This window comes from Elephas maximus, chromosome 26 (genome assembly GCF_024166365.1).
Source record: "Elephas maximus indicus isolate mEleMax1 chromosome 26, mEleMax1 primary haplotype, whole genome shotgun sequence".
In the NCBI taxonomy this organism is placed as follows: Eukaryota; Metazoa; Chordata; class Mammalia; order Proboscidea; family Elephantidae; genus Elephas; species Elephas maximus.
The window spans coordinates 22,464,918-22,479,607 of NC_064844.1; positions in this window are offsets into that span (position 1 = coordinate 22,464,918).

Here is a 14,690-nt window from a genome sequence, read left to right on the forward strand (position 1 = left end):
AGGCTCCATTTGTAGGCTAAATGGGATAAAACAGAAAAGCACAAAATGTTAACCAGATATGACAAGAAAGCTTAAAAATATCAAGCATTAAACCCCTTGAGATTATGGAGAGAAGTTTCTCATTAATATCCATTTTCAAGGAATACAAAAAGGGATCATAACAATACACTGAAAAGACAATGGCATTTTACATTGGTAGTGTTTGCTAAACAGGTGAACTAACTTAGTAACCGTTGAGCAAATGGTCTCTCCTTTGGATTCTAAAGCTATGTTTGAACTGGCTAACTTCCAAAATGACTGTCAGACACATATAATAGGCTGTAGACCATCTAAATACAGTATTAGATACTCCCCACAATTGTGTGCATTTTTCATAGTAAATGCACCTGAGAACTAGTACGCTTATTTAGGCTCTGAAAATTTTCCTCAGCTATCCTGTAGACACGAGGTGGGTTGACACAGTGGCTGCAACAATGAGCTCAAGCATAACAATGATTGTAAGGATGGAGCAGGACCGAGCAGTGTTTCGTTCTGTTGTGCATAGGGTTGCTATGAGTCGGAACCGACTCGAGGGCACCTAACAACAACAACAACAATCCTGTAGACTCCTTATGTACTGCATAAGTGACAAAGTAAACAATCACAGCCTTTCTTTGGGAAGGGATGGCATTTAATGCGAGTCTGTGTCTCAGTTTCTTAGTGCTGCTGTAACAGAAATAGCCCAAATGGGTGGCTTTAATGAACGGAAATTTATTTTCTCACAGTTTAGGAGGCCAAAAATCTGAATTCAGGGCACTGGCTTTAGGGGAAGCCTTTCTTTATCTGTTGGCTCTGGGGGAAGGTCCTTGTCCCTTTTCCACTTCTCTTCCTTGGTTCCTTGGGGATCTTCATGTGGTGTGGCATCTATCTTCCCCATCTGCACTTCCTTGACTCTGCGCCTGATCTGATCTTCTTATATCTCAAAAATGATAGGCTTAAGACATACCCTACACTAACCTGGCTGCCTTAACATAACAAAAAGCTCTACTCCCTAATGGGATTATATACACAGGTATAGGGATTGGTAGTCCAACACATATTTTGGGGAGGCACGATTCAATCCATAAAAGTCTGGCTCATCAGAATTTACATTAATGCTAATAGGTAAAAGGAAGCAAGTGCAAAACTGTGATGACCCTGTTCATATCATTGCCATCCCCATAGGAAGGTAATAGAGCACTATGCTTATAAATTGAACTCTAATCTACCGCTTATTAGCTAGGTGATTGTGAGTAAATTACTTAAATCCAGCGCCCTCGAGTGGATGCCGACTTATAGGGACCCTATAGGACAAAGTAGAACTGCCCCATAGAGTTTCCATGGAGCGCCTGGCGGATTCCAACTGCCGACCCTTTGGTAGCAGCCGTAGGACTTAACCACTATGCCACCAGGGTTTCGCTTTCATTTTCATTTTCTCATCTGTAAAATCAGAATAATAGCTAGCAATTATATAGCACTTACTGGCGTTCTAAGGAGCCCTGGTGGCACACAATGGCTAATCACCCAGCTGCTAACCAAAACAGTTGGTAGCTTGAACCCACCCATGTGGCAGCAACTGGGTGCTTAACCAACACTCTACAATTCCTCCCTGTTTAGTGGAATGCTTTCTTATAGTTGGTGGTATTTATTCCTAAACCTATTTATTCCATAGTATTTGAGCCAATACTTGTATAATTGAATTAAACACCATGCAAATCAATAAAATGTGAGTGTGAAAATAAATGGAATTATTGTTTCTATGTAAACTGGAAACCCTGGTGGCATAGTAGTTAAGAGCTATGGCTGCTAACCAAAGTGTTGGCAGTTCGAATCCACCAGGCGCTCCTTGGAAACTTTATGGGGCAGTTCTACTCTGTCCTACAGGGTCACTATAAGTTGGAATCGACTCGACGGCAGTGGGTTTTTTTTTTTTATGTAAACAAGTTCTATACTTGATTAATACTTGACAAGTTGAGTTGATATAAAAAAAATGTTGTATTGATGTGAATGAGTAGAATGTAAAAGTCAGGGGAAGGTCTTCAATCAGTGTATCTACAGTCAAAGAAAAGGATGGTTAACATATTTAAACACATTATGTTTAAGCACAATGATCATATTCAGTGTTTGCAATTTTATAAGTTCCTTCTTTCCTTGACTTTTTCAATTAACAACCAAATTTAGGTACCGATTTCATCAAAGAATGTAGACCTTTTCTATGTACTTATTCATTATGACCCATGTTTTATCCTGGCAACCTAAAATTTATGCTAAAGTTATAGCCCTGTTGGTTTGCTTTGTTTTCTCTAAACTTGAGTAACACAGTGACAACTAATGCATCCAATTTCCAAATAATTATTACCTTTCAAGGAAGATGTTTGCACAAGCTATCTATTTATCTGTGCATGTATCTATTTATGTATGTATCTATCCATGTATCTATGTATCTGTGTTTTTAAAGATGTGGCCATTACATGCATGTATCTATCCATGGATCTATGTATCTGTCTCTTTAACGATGTGGCCATTACATACATGTATCTATCCATGGATCTATGTATCTGTGTCTTTAAAGATGTGGCCATTACATGCATGTATCTATCCGTGGATCTATGTATCTGTCTCTTTAAAGATGTGGCCATTACATACATGTATGTATCCATGGATCTATGTATCTGTCTCTTTAAAGATGTGGCCATTACTAAGAGAAGTTTTGTGCTGCTTCTTTGGGATTTGCTTTGTAAGTCAGTTTTCAAGACACAGAAAATACATTTTCTTGCATCATGGTCATTTTACGTTATTTGATATATAAGACTTATAGAAACCTCTCCCCTTCCCGGATTCTCCAAATCTAAGTATAGATGCCTACAACTGGTTTCAAAAAGCCAGATCATTATTAAATGATAAAAAACCTTCCATAGGCTCTGGAGGAAATTCCAAAACAGGTTTATCAAAATTAATTTTGCAATGGAAGCTTCTTTTCTCCATGTGTATAACTTGTCAGAGTAAATATTTTGCAGGGGCTGCACTCGTTTGCTATGCTTGCTTACAATAAAATGTTTTACGTTATTCTTCATTCAAGTAATTCATTTTCTCATTGTTAAAATATTCAAGGTCCTTCTTGGACCTTGCCTTCCATCAATATTTATTCAATATTTATCCAGAGACTTGGATACATAGAATAACTGCTTTCTTTGGGAAAAAAGCTTTGGAGATACTCATGAATTCAGAAATTACGGTGTGTCTATGAGTATATGAAGATAAATTCTCAATTTTAAAGGTCACCAAATTAACAAGAAGAGATTAGCAACTATTGTTTGATTAAGTCCTAGATCAAACCACTCAGAGGCAAATCTTCAAGGTCTTAACAGAGAAATACTACAGTTATCTGTTTATGAATTGAATATTTGACGGTAGAATAAGAATTCCTATATAACCCTTTACTAAATCTCTGGAGGAATAGTTCACTGTACATTACCTGATTAATCTAAACCATGCTTTGAGAAGTTAGATTTAAATAAGATTCTCATTTCAGAGTGAGAATTTGGAGTACAAAAAATAATCAACAGCCTTATGCCATGAATTAGAGCTCAAAGAAAACACAAATCTTCCCAGTACCTCCCCAGAGGTGGCCTTAGGCAGAAGCAAGATAAGCAATTGCCTATTCCTGACTTCTAAAAGGCAGTGGAAAAGCCCCCAAGTCTTCCCTATCAAAAGTGTCAAATGAAAGTTTGCAATATATTCCCTTGGAGCCATAAGATTCTTCGGATCCAAAGAACCTAATGTAAATACCCTGGAAAGGATTAACACATTACTACTTTAAGGTTACAGCAGGTAGATTTCCTCTTAACTACTTCATAAACTCAGAGCACCGAAGACATTGGCTTAAGCATATCTACTTTGACATATTAGAGAGGCAGGTTGTGAAGAAAAGCCCAATAGGAGATTAGGATGGCATAAAGTCCTTTTCAAGTTAAGTCATAGAGTCAAGAAGAATTAAGAGGTGGAAATGGTATAGTTAAGTAAAGAAGGATAGTGGTTGAAAAACTTATATCTACTGCTAAGATATTCCAAGACCAAAGCCAAACCAAACCCAGTGCCGTTGAGTCGATTCCGACTCACAGCGACCCTATAGGACAGAGTAGAACTGCCCCATAGAGTTTCCAAGGAGCACCTGGCAGATTTGAACTGCCGACCCTTTGGTTAGCAGCCATAGCACTTAACCACTACACCACCAGGGTTTCCATTCCAAGACCAATCCTTAATAAATACACAAAACTTCAATGGACAGTACAATATATAAAAGTTTCTAGACTGTGTGTGCCTTTCTCATTGCACGTTATTATCGTCTATTTAAGCAAATGTCTTGACACTGTATATTGTAATATTTTTCAAGTAAAAAACTACTGATTCATTTAACGTATTTATTAAGCTTGTATTTCAAGCATTCTGATAAAACAGTAAAAAATTCAAGGTGGCTACCCTTAAGAATCTGTAAGGACTACCGAGGTGTCCGCCATTGTTTGTCCTTATACCTTCTTCACTAACAGAATGTTAGCAATGCTCAAACAGGTCTATTTCTCCCATTATGGAAGATGTAAAAATCCATTAATTGTTCAATTTCCTTCAGAAGAGGATAATGTTTGTACCATGCTTTCCTCATAGAGTTATAAAATTAATTTTGAAGAAATGTTCTGAGACCATACCAAGTATCAAGTAGACAAAATTGAATCCCTAAATTGAACCTGTCCAGTTCCCCTGTTAGTAAATTTGTCACTAGATGCTGTAAACTGAGGGCCTAGACACACAAATGGAATAAATAAATGAGTAAAAACAAGGCTGCCTCTGCCACTTGCTGTATGATTCTCAAGCAAGAAACTTAATCTGTTTGAATTTATGTTCTTAATTATTATTGTAAAAGTAATAACCCTCACCCTGCCTTCCTCAAGCTCTTTTGTATAACCAAACAGGATAATGATCATTTAAACTGTAAAGTTAAAAATATACAATGCTGCATATTTTTATATATGGTGTATACATTCAGATACATAAATATAAGACAGGGTATACTGTCATCCACAAGACTGGGTTACTGAACATATCGCTGAAATACAGAAGATGATGGGAACTTGCTAATTTCAATTCTCTTCTCTGCCTTCAAATAGCAGTTGATTTTGGAGTATTTGAAAGCCCAAAGAGAAAATCTGAGATTCTGGCTAATTCTTATACATGGTGCCTACAAGAATGAGAGGCTGCATGTGAAAGAATTTACAGAAAATCTGTTTAGGCCTGCACTGTTCAATATGGTAGCCACTAGCACATATGACTACTTACATTTAGATTTAAACTAAAAAAATAAATACCATAAACAATTCATTTCCTCAGTAACCCTAGCCATATGTCCAGGTTTATTAGCAAGTGACTATCATATACGATAGCAAAGGTATAAAACATTTCCATCACAGTAAAAAGTTCTATTGGACCATGCTAGGATAGGTCATCACAGGGCCACGATATCAAAGGTCAAGTTGAGACAATGACTGGTCTTTTTCAGGTGAGAATACAAGTTGTTTTTTTTTTTTTCTAAGTTTTGTTTTTGCTTTGTATCTAAACTCACCTACTATGAAAATGGAATATGAAAATTTTACTTCTGGGGGAATAAAAAATATAGCCACTCTGAACTGAATGAAGTACTTAAAGTGCCAGGAAGCATTGTATCAATTTAGCCATTTTAATCTAACACTACCAAACTTTTAACTGTTTAAACTCCCAATATTTATTAAAGACTATGCTGAAGGCTCTCTATATTCAATAAGGAGCTAATCCAATATGATAAGAATAAATCCCATATGAAGTGGCTCATGCTACTTCCTAGTTATTTGTTAAGAATAATAATGTAATTAATATAAAACAAAGGCTGAGTTCAACATAGTAGAGGCATCATGGTTATAATTATAGGTTATAATGGTTCATTATGTACATATATTTCTCAAGATTTCATCTTCTCCACACCTCAATAATTGTTTTCTTCAGTGATTCAATGGGGCATCATAGAAGTGGAGCTTGAAAGAAATATTTAATATATTGAGCAAAGCACCCTACAATCTAGAGGGAAATTTTCCATTGCACTTCCCAGTCATTTGTTTTTCGTACTTGGAATATGGGGAGTTTTTTTTTAACTTCCACAGGTAGTGTATTAGATGTTGAATGTTGTAATTCATTCAATCTTCTATAATACTAAATGGAAAAAGGTTTAACACAATGCTCTATTCTGTAATCCTCCAGAAAAAAACAGTCATCTTGTCTTAGATTTAATACTTCTAGTGATGTTTTTGAAATCACCCATTTTCATCCAGGTTTTATATCTTGGTTCTTTTTTCTTATATTGTTTTGGAAGCTACTTTGATATCAGTTCCACCCATTAATACATTCTGTAGTCACTAAGGATACATGGAAAAAAAACTTATCCCTCTTCCACATGACAGAACTACAGTTACTTTAAGATAACTATCATGCCCACTGCCTCCAAGTCTTCTATTTCTCTAGTTCTAAATATCACCAGTTTCTTCAATCACCCCTTACTGTCCAAGACTTCTTGTTATTTGAGGAGGCTCACATCAGTAGAACTTGGGGATCATTCCTCTATCCCTGCTTAGCTGTCAAATTCCAACACTAAACTGTTCACCATCCTAGATTTTGTAGGGCTGTTGGACGCAAAATCAACAACTTCAGCTTCTTTTTCTGCCAGCTAAAAATATATCTGTTTTCTAACTGTAGACATCAGGAAGTTTGTGGTGTAGTGGTTAAGAGTTTGGCTGCTAACCAAAAAGTTGGCAGTTCGAATCCACCGGGTGCTCTTGGAAACCCTATGGGGCAATTCTACTCTGTCCCATGGGGTCACTATGAGTCAGAATCGACTGAACAGCAAAGCTTTTGGTTTTTGTTTGTTTTTGGTTTAGATGTTATTTTTACTCTCAGGTATAAGTCTTTGAAATTCATTGATGACAGGGGCCACAGAAAAAGTAATAAGAAGATAAAAAAGAAATAAATTTTGAAAGTAGTTTTGACCTTAAGTGTTGCCATAAGTAGGGGGAAAAATAAGACAAAGGCATTGGAAGCAAGACGTAAAGAAAAAACAAAAAGACTGTTCAGGTTGTATATCAAGAGAGACACAATCTGTCAAGGAAGGACTGGTAAATTTGAATTCAATAACATACACAAAAATATCTTGATAAGAAAAGATTTCATAAACAAAGATAAAAGAAGTCATATGTTGGATAAAGCATTTGTAGTACTGTAAACTATTTTTATTTAAACTATGAAAGAGTAGCAACCAACAAACACAAAGAACTCATATAAACCAATAAGAAAAATTTAAACTATCCAATATGAAAGCAAGAAAGATTTTTAATTCACAGGGAGGACATTCAAATTGCTAAAAAAAAAAAAGCTCAACCTCCCTGATAAAAAGCAAAATTGAGTGTAATTAATTAAAATTACACCCATCATATTTGTAAAAAACATGCCAAAGATTAACAATAGAAGTGAGCAAACAGTAACTCTCATTCACTGCTAGAGTGAATGTAAAATGATACACCAACTTTGAGAGCAATTATGAAATATTAAGCAAATTGAATAGTTTGTATTAGTGAAAAATTTTGAAAAAAATTGAAACATCTAAGCATCTATTGATGATGAGGAAAGAGTACATATCATGATCTAATGACAAAGATAACTATGCTACAATAGTTAAAATAAATGACCTAGAGCTATCTGTGTCTAATGTCATTAAAGCTCAAAAATAATGTTGACTAAAAATATGTATTTGAATTTTAAACCACACATGTAGATGCTTGCCAAAACTATTAAACCATGTGGATAGGCATTAATTTAGGACACAGGCTAGTGATTAGCGTCAGGAGAGCTATTCGAAGAAGGCTTCATCTGTCTCTGGAATTTCTTATGTCTATGAAAAATACAGCTGAAGAAAATATTGTAAAATGTAAAAATTTATTTAAGCTGAATGGTGGTTTGTATAAATTGTATAAAAGGTGTAAATTTTTAACAAGTTATCCTCATATTTTTCTATACACTTGAAGTATTTTCTAATACAGATATTTCAAAACAAAATAATCACAAATATAAATATATGACTTAGAAGAAAGACCTGGCAATCTACTTTTGAAAAATCAGCCATTGAAAACTCTACGAACCACAGTTCTACTCTGACACACACGGGGTTTCCATGAGTCAAAACTGACTCAGTGGTAACTAGTGTCAACACTGATGGACTATTAATTTAGCCTCATCTATAAGGGCTTTCAGAATAAATATGAGGTAAAAATGGCATGGGGCAGCATCTGACCTCTTCTAACTTCACAGTGGGAGGCAGATAATCAACAGTCCAAGACTCATTTGTATGAGGCAGAGATCAGACATGCCTTCTCTCTCCGTCATCTCCACCAATTCTGACATCCACTGTCCCTCCCACGGCACTTTCTACTTCTCTGCTGTGTTTGATAGATAATTCATTGCAATGGCCACGCAGAACTTGCAGATAATACTCAAGGTTATGGGGTTTATTAAAGAAGTAATATGTTACAGTCTAGGTTCAGGAATACTCAAGATAAAGTTCCCTGGTCAGGACAGCCTATTCTCAGCCATGCCCGCAAGAACACCTCTCTCTGGCCCTCAGCCTCTGTCCTACTAAGGCAAGTGCTACAAAACTCTTTTAGCTCTGCGATAAATGCCTGGAGACACCCCACTCCACCAGTAACCCTGGCCTGAAGGTACTCAGCTCTAGCTCCATGGGTCAGCAAACCTAGCTCTATGAAGTGCCCAAAGGTATCCTACCCCACCAGTAAGTCTCCTGCCTGAAGGCACTCAGCTTTCTCGCTCTGTGGGCCAAGAATCCCACTGCACTGTCTTCTTCCAATCCCTGCTGCCAATCCCTCCTGCTGCCATTTCCCTGCCACTGCTTCTTGCCACTTTAAGTGTTACAGCTCTCTCTCTCTCTCTCAGTCTCCTGGTTCCAGGAGCTTCTCAGCGCAGGAATCCCAGGTCCAAAGGACACACTCTGTAACTGGCTGTTCTTTCTTGATGGTGGTGAGATCCTCTCTTTCAGCCTCTGGGGTGGCTCATTTTAAACCCAGTGCCATGGCAAAACTGATCCTTCCCCTTGGTGGGCCACAATTACCTTATTTGCACAGTCTAACCCAATCACTTGGTTAGGAGTTACAAGACCATGGCAAGAAAGGCCACACAAAAGTGATCCATCATACTACAGGCCACTCCCTGGCTTTTCTAACCATGATTCTTTTACACTTGGAGGATAACTTCCCCCTCCCAATAATTTCACCAGTCCAAAACAGTAATTAACAATTAGTCCTTCTACAGGGCAAAGGGAAACCCTGGTGGCGTAGTGGCTAACAGCTATGGCTGCTAACCAAAAGGTCAGCAGTTCAAATCCACCAGGCACTCCTTGGAAACCCTGTGGGGCAGTTCTACTCTGTCCTATAGGGTCGCTATGAATTGAAATCAGTGGGCAGTGGGATAGTGCAAAGAGTCCTAAGAGTGAGATTACTTAGGTACCAGCCATTCATGTCTGCTTCAGGCATCCATCTGATCTTGTCAGGTTCTCTAATAGTTCATCTCATCTTCACCCTTTTGGCCTCTGATAAAATTTAACTAAGAGAAGATTATTCCCTTGCTCTGAATCTCTCTCAAGGTATCACCATAGCAAAACCTTTACGGGGCTTTATTTTCAGCCACTATACTCCAGTTCGGAAACCCCGGTGGCGTAGTGATTAAGTGCTACAGCTGTTAACCAAAAGGTCAGCAGTTCGAATCCACCAGGCGCTCCTTGGAAACTCTACGGGGCAGTTCTACTCTGTCCTATAGGGTCGCTATGAGTTGGAATCGACACGATGGCAGTGGGTTTGGTTTTGGTTTGGGTACTCCAGTTCAGAAGTGCTTCCTTCTTAGTCTACTCTTTCACAATTACAGCTTCTACAGTTAAAATTTTTACAACCACAATTAACCCTGTTGACAAATAATGCTTACCACTGAATCAAATAATCTTATCAGCATCTTCCCCCACCCTCTCTTCCCCAGATTTATGATGAAAAGAGAGTCTGTTCAATGGGGATCTTCCCTTGTTGCTCTTATTTTGAGTATAAGCATACCAACGAAAGCGTGTAAGCCAGCCACTTCATGCCTTTATCTCCCCCCATTTTAGATAGCCAATGTTTAAGTTGCCTGTCCCTATCAAACCAGTACTCTGAGGGGACAAGCATGTTCCTTTATCTGAAGAATCTTCTGTGCCAGTTGGAACTTTGAGCATCTGCATCCATAAGCAAAGTCCAGTCCAGAGCAAGCCATCGAATTACAGCAATCTACACCAGCTCACAGTATAAGATATCTTTCTCTTCATTCAGCCAAGTTCTAGTCAGCTCATCTCTAGCCAACCAAGCTAGGTCACAATGGTCACCAGCCTTAGGCTCTTGAGTTCACACACACCTCCCGGAAATTCAGACCAGTCAGCCCCTTCTCTCTCTCTCTCATTCCTGAGTCTCTTGGACTAGGTCAACGGACTGCACACGTAAACTCAGGAGTCCACACAACTTCCTGTACTTCTAACCAGCCAGTCCTATATCTCACTTTCTCATCCCTAGCCTCTGTGGGCTAGGACAACAGGTTCCAATGGAATATGTCCAAATTCAGCCTGTATCTTCATTACTGTGCCTCCTCCACTTCCACTCATGAGTAGACCCAGGTGGTCACTTGAGGCAAGCATATCAGTCTGTCTACTCCGACAACTCCGTTTGACTTCCAGTCCTGGAAGGGGGTGTTTATGGGCATTGCTTTTTCCTACCTTCAGGTGCCCAAAGGCAAACAAATTGCTCAAAATTCAAAATCAAAACTGTCACTTTTTTTTTTTCTTGAAGGTCCTTCCTACAAATACAAATCTTCTTTTCTCTCAGCAGTTCTGGGTAGGTCTGCAAATCTTTTCAAATGCAAATATTCCTGACTCCCAGAGGATTTCATTGGAGTTCAGGTATACACAGGTGTCTTAGTTATTTAGAGCTGATATAAGAGAAATATCACAAGTGGATGGCTTTAACAAACAGAAATTTATTTTCTCACAGCCTAGGAGGCTAGAAGTCTGAATTTAGGGTGCCAGCTCCAGGTGAAGGTTTTCTCTTTCTGTCAACTCTGGGAGAAAGCCCTTGTCATCAGTTTTCCCCAGTCAAAGAGCTTCTCAGTGCATAGACCCTGAGTCCAAAGGCCACACCATTCTCCTGGCTTTTGTATTTTGGTGGTATGAGGTCCCCATGTCTCTCTGCTTGCTTCCCTCTTTTATATCTCAAAAGAGTTTGACTTAAAACACAACCTAATCTTGTAGATTGAGTCCTATCATTAATATAACTTCCTCTAATCCTGCCTCATTAACATCATAGAGGTAGGATTTATAACACATAGGAAAATCACAATACTGGGAATCATGACCTAGCCAAGTTGACACACATTTTTGAGGGATACAATTCAACCTACACTAACAGGGCTACTGCATTGAAACCAACAGCCTGTGTTTCTTTCGGGCAAATTCTAATTCCTCTTTTAGCATGTCCAATCAAATATTGACTGAAGGTGAACTTACATGCCCTCTGTAATCTATAATACCCAATATTCATTTCTGTCTGTTTTATAACACTAGATAGGAGAAACACTCAGTATCCCTAACACATAACTGTTTTTATACAGTCCAGCTTCTTTTTCTCCTCCCCACCACTTAACCATCTTCACATTCATAAGCATATGACCTTGGGCCTGTGGTTGGGTGGAACCAGTAGACTCTGGTCCCCTATCAATCATCTTGTTTTTCTGACCTGGCTTTTGCCCAAAGGCAGGCCAGAAGCAGCTTTTTTTCCCCTCAGCTGAAGCATAACATCTCTTACTTTCCTTTCAGCCATTACAGATAACAACCAAAGTAACCACCTAAGAAACAAAAATTTCACTTCCCATGCCCTTTTATTCTTTCTCTTACAAAGTCCCATGTTTCTGTGAGCCCAGATCTATCGCAATGAACCCCGCTTCTGACGCTAACCAAAAATGGCATAGGGGTGGCGTCTCACCTCCTCTAAATTTACAAAGAGAAAGGACAATCAAGACCAACAGCCCAAGACGGATTCCTATGAGGCAGACGTCAGACATGCCTCCTCTCCCTGCCATCTTTACCAGTTCTGACACCGACTGTCCCTCCCATGGCACTCTCTACTTCTCTGTTGGGTTTGATAATCCATTGCTATGACCGCACAGAACTCACAGACAACACTCAAGATTATGGGGTTTATTAGGGAAGTAACAGGTCATAATTCAGGTTCAGGAACACTCAGGATACAGTTTCCTGATCAGAACAGCCTCTTCTTAGCCATGTCTCTAAGCATGCCTCTCTCTGCTTTGCTAAGGTAAGTGTTACAAAACTCTTTTGGCTCTGCCAATAAATGCCTGGAGACACCCCACTTCACCAGCAAGCCTCAGCCTGAAGGGGCTCAGCTCTAGCGCCATGGGTCAGCAAACCTAGCTCTACGAAGTGCTCAGAGGCATCCTGCTCTGTCAGCAAGTCTTCTGCCCGAAGGCACTCAGCTTTCTCGCTCCATGGTCCTAGAAGCCCACTGCAACCTCCCCTGCCCACCTCTGCTACTGGTGTCTCCTGCTGCCATTTCTCTGCCACCATTTCTCACCATCATCAGTGTTAGAATTCTCTCTCTCTCTCCGTCTCTTGGTTCCAGGAGCTTCTCACCACAGGGATCCTGGGTCCAATGGACTTGCTCTGCTCTTGACTCTGCCTCCTTGGGGGTGATGAGACCATCTCTTCCCACCTCTGGGATGGCTCATTTTAAGTCCAGCCAGTGGGCTGGCAAAACTGACCAGTCCCCATGGTCAGCCACAATTACGTTATTTGCACAGTACCACCCAGTCACTTTGGTGGGAGTTACAAGATCACGGTGAGAATGGCCACACAAAGGCGATCAGTGATCCACGATCCATCACACCACATCTAAAATGTTAAAGAAAACCAATTTGAGTTGTAAATATATATTTTTATGCAAAATAATAAATTTTTATTGATGACAAATATAAATATATGAATTATAAGGACAGGAATTATATTATGAAGATAAAGATGTACTTTGTTTAATATAACCAAAAACCAAACCAAACCCATTGCCACTGAGTCAATTCTGACTCATAGTGACCCTGTAGGACAGAGTAGAACTGCCCCATAGGGGTTCCAAGGAGCAGCTGATGGATTCGAACTGCTGAACTTTGCTTAGCAGCTGAGCTCTCTCTTTACCACTGAACCACCAGGGCTCCTTGCTTAATATAGTTTAATATTATTAGAATTTTACAGTGAGAATATTTTCATAATTACTTTCATAAGTATGTAGTTAAAATCATATATATATATATATATACATATTTCTGAAGCCTACACACATGCACAGAAATTGGAAATTAGTTAATGCTAAAACATGACATCCTGGTCACTGTATTTACATGACATTTTAAAATCACTTACCCTTCTTCACAATTCCTGTAATATCACTTCTAAATTGTGACACTCAGACCTAGAAATAATATTTCAAGTTGAGTCTAACCAGGTTAAATTAAAGCTAAGGCTAGAACTTTCTCTGTTTTGAATTATATGAACACTGAGTGAGATAATATTAACTTTTATTGTACTTTATAATTGTCTCATACTTATATTCAGTGAAATGAACTCATTAGTTTTCATAGATGATATTGTTAAGCCATGATGTTCCATCCTGTGCTCAGTCTGTAGATTTACCACCTCCTTGAAACCCACCTCGTCTTCATATGACATGGTGAGCAGACCCTCATCATACGGATCACTGTCTCTTGCCCTGCACTAGTGAAGGAGACGTCTATAGGTTGCCTCCTGACCATTCAACTCTCCACTTTTCCTGTAGACTCAGATATCTGCTGTAGATCCATGTCATTCCAAACAAGCTGAAAAGGAAGGTCATGTGACCTAAATTAAGGAGATCCATAAGTTCTGAGATATGCATGCCACTTTAGTCAGTCCATTCAGAGTGACTCTCAGCTTTTTTCTGGTAGTTCTGAGAGACAGATGCTCTCTCTTTCATTCTACATAATATGGGGAGCCTATATAAGGCCTGGAACTTCAGCCATGATGTTATCATGAATAAAACAGAAAGGAAAGCAGAGAGTTAGACATTCAACAAGAAAGAGAGTCAGAACCCTGATCAAATGATACCTGAAACTTAGCTTGATACAATATTTTTTAAGTCAATGAGAAAAAAAAAAAATTTAAGAGGGAACAGTAATGTGAACATCTTGGGTTAAAATTTTGGCCGTATTTTCTATAATTTTTGTCAAAGTATGATTTATTATTCCTTAATTCACTGAGCTTTTATGCTAGAACACTACAGCATAAGTATTTAGCAGGAGGATTACAAAGTGCTAGATTGTGTTGGTTATTTGTTGTAGCCTTAACAAGGTGCTGCTAAAATAAATTTGCATTAAAGCTGACTATTCTGGTATCATAGGAGCCCTGGTGGCACCAGGGTTAAAGCACCCAGCTGATAGCCGAAAAGTCAGCAGTTTGAACCCACCAGGTGCTCCGTGGG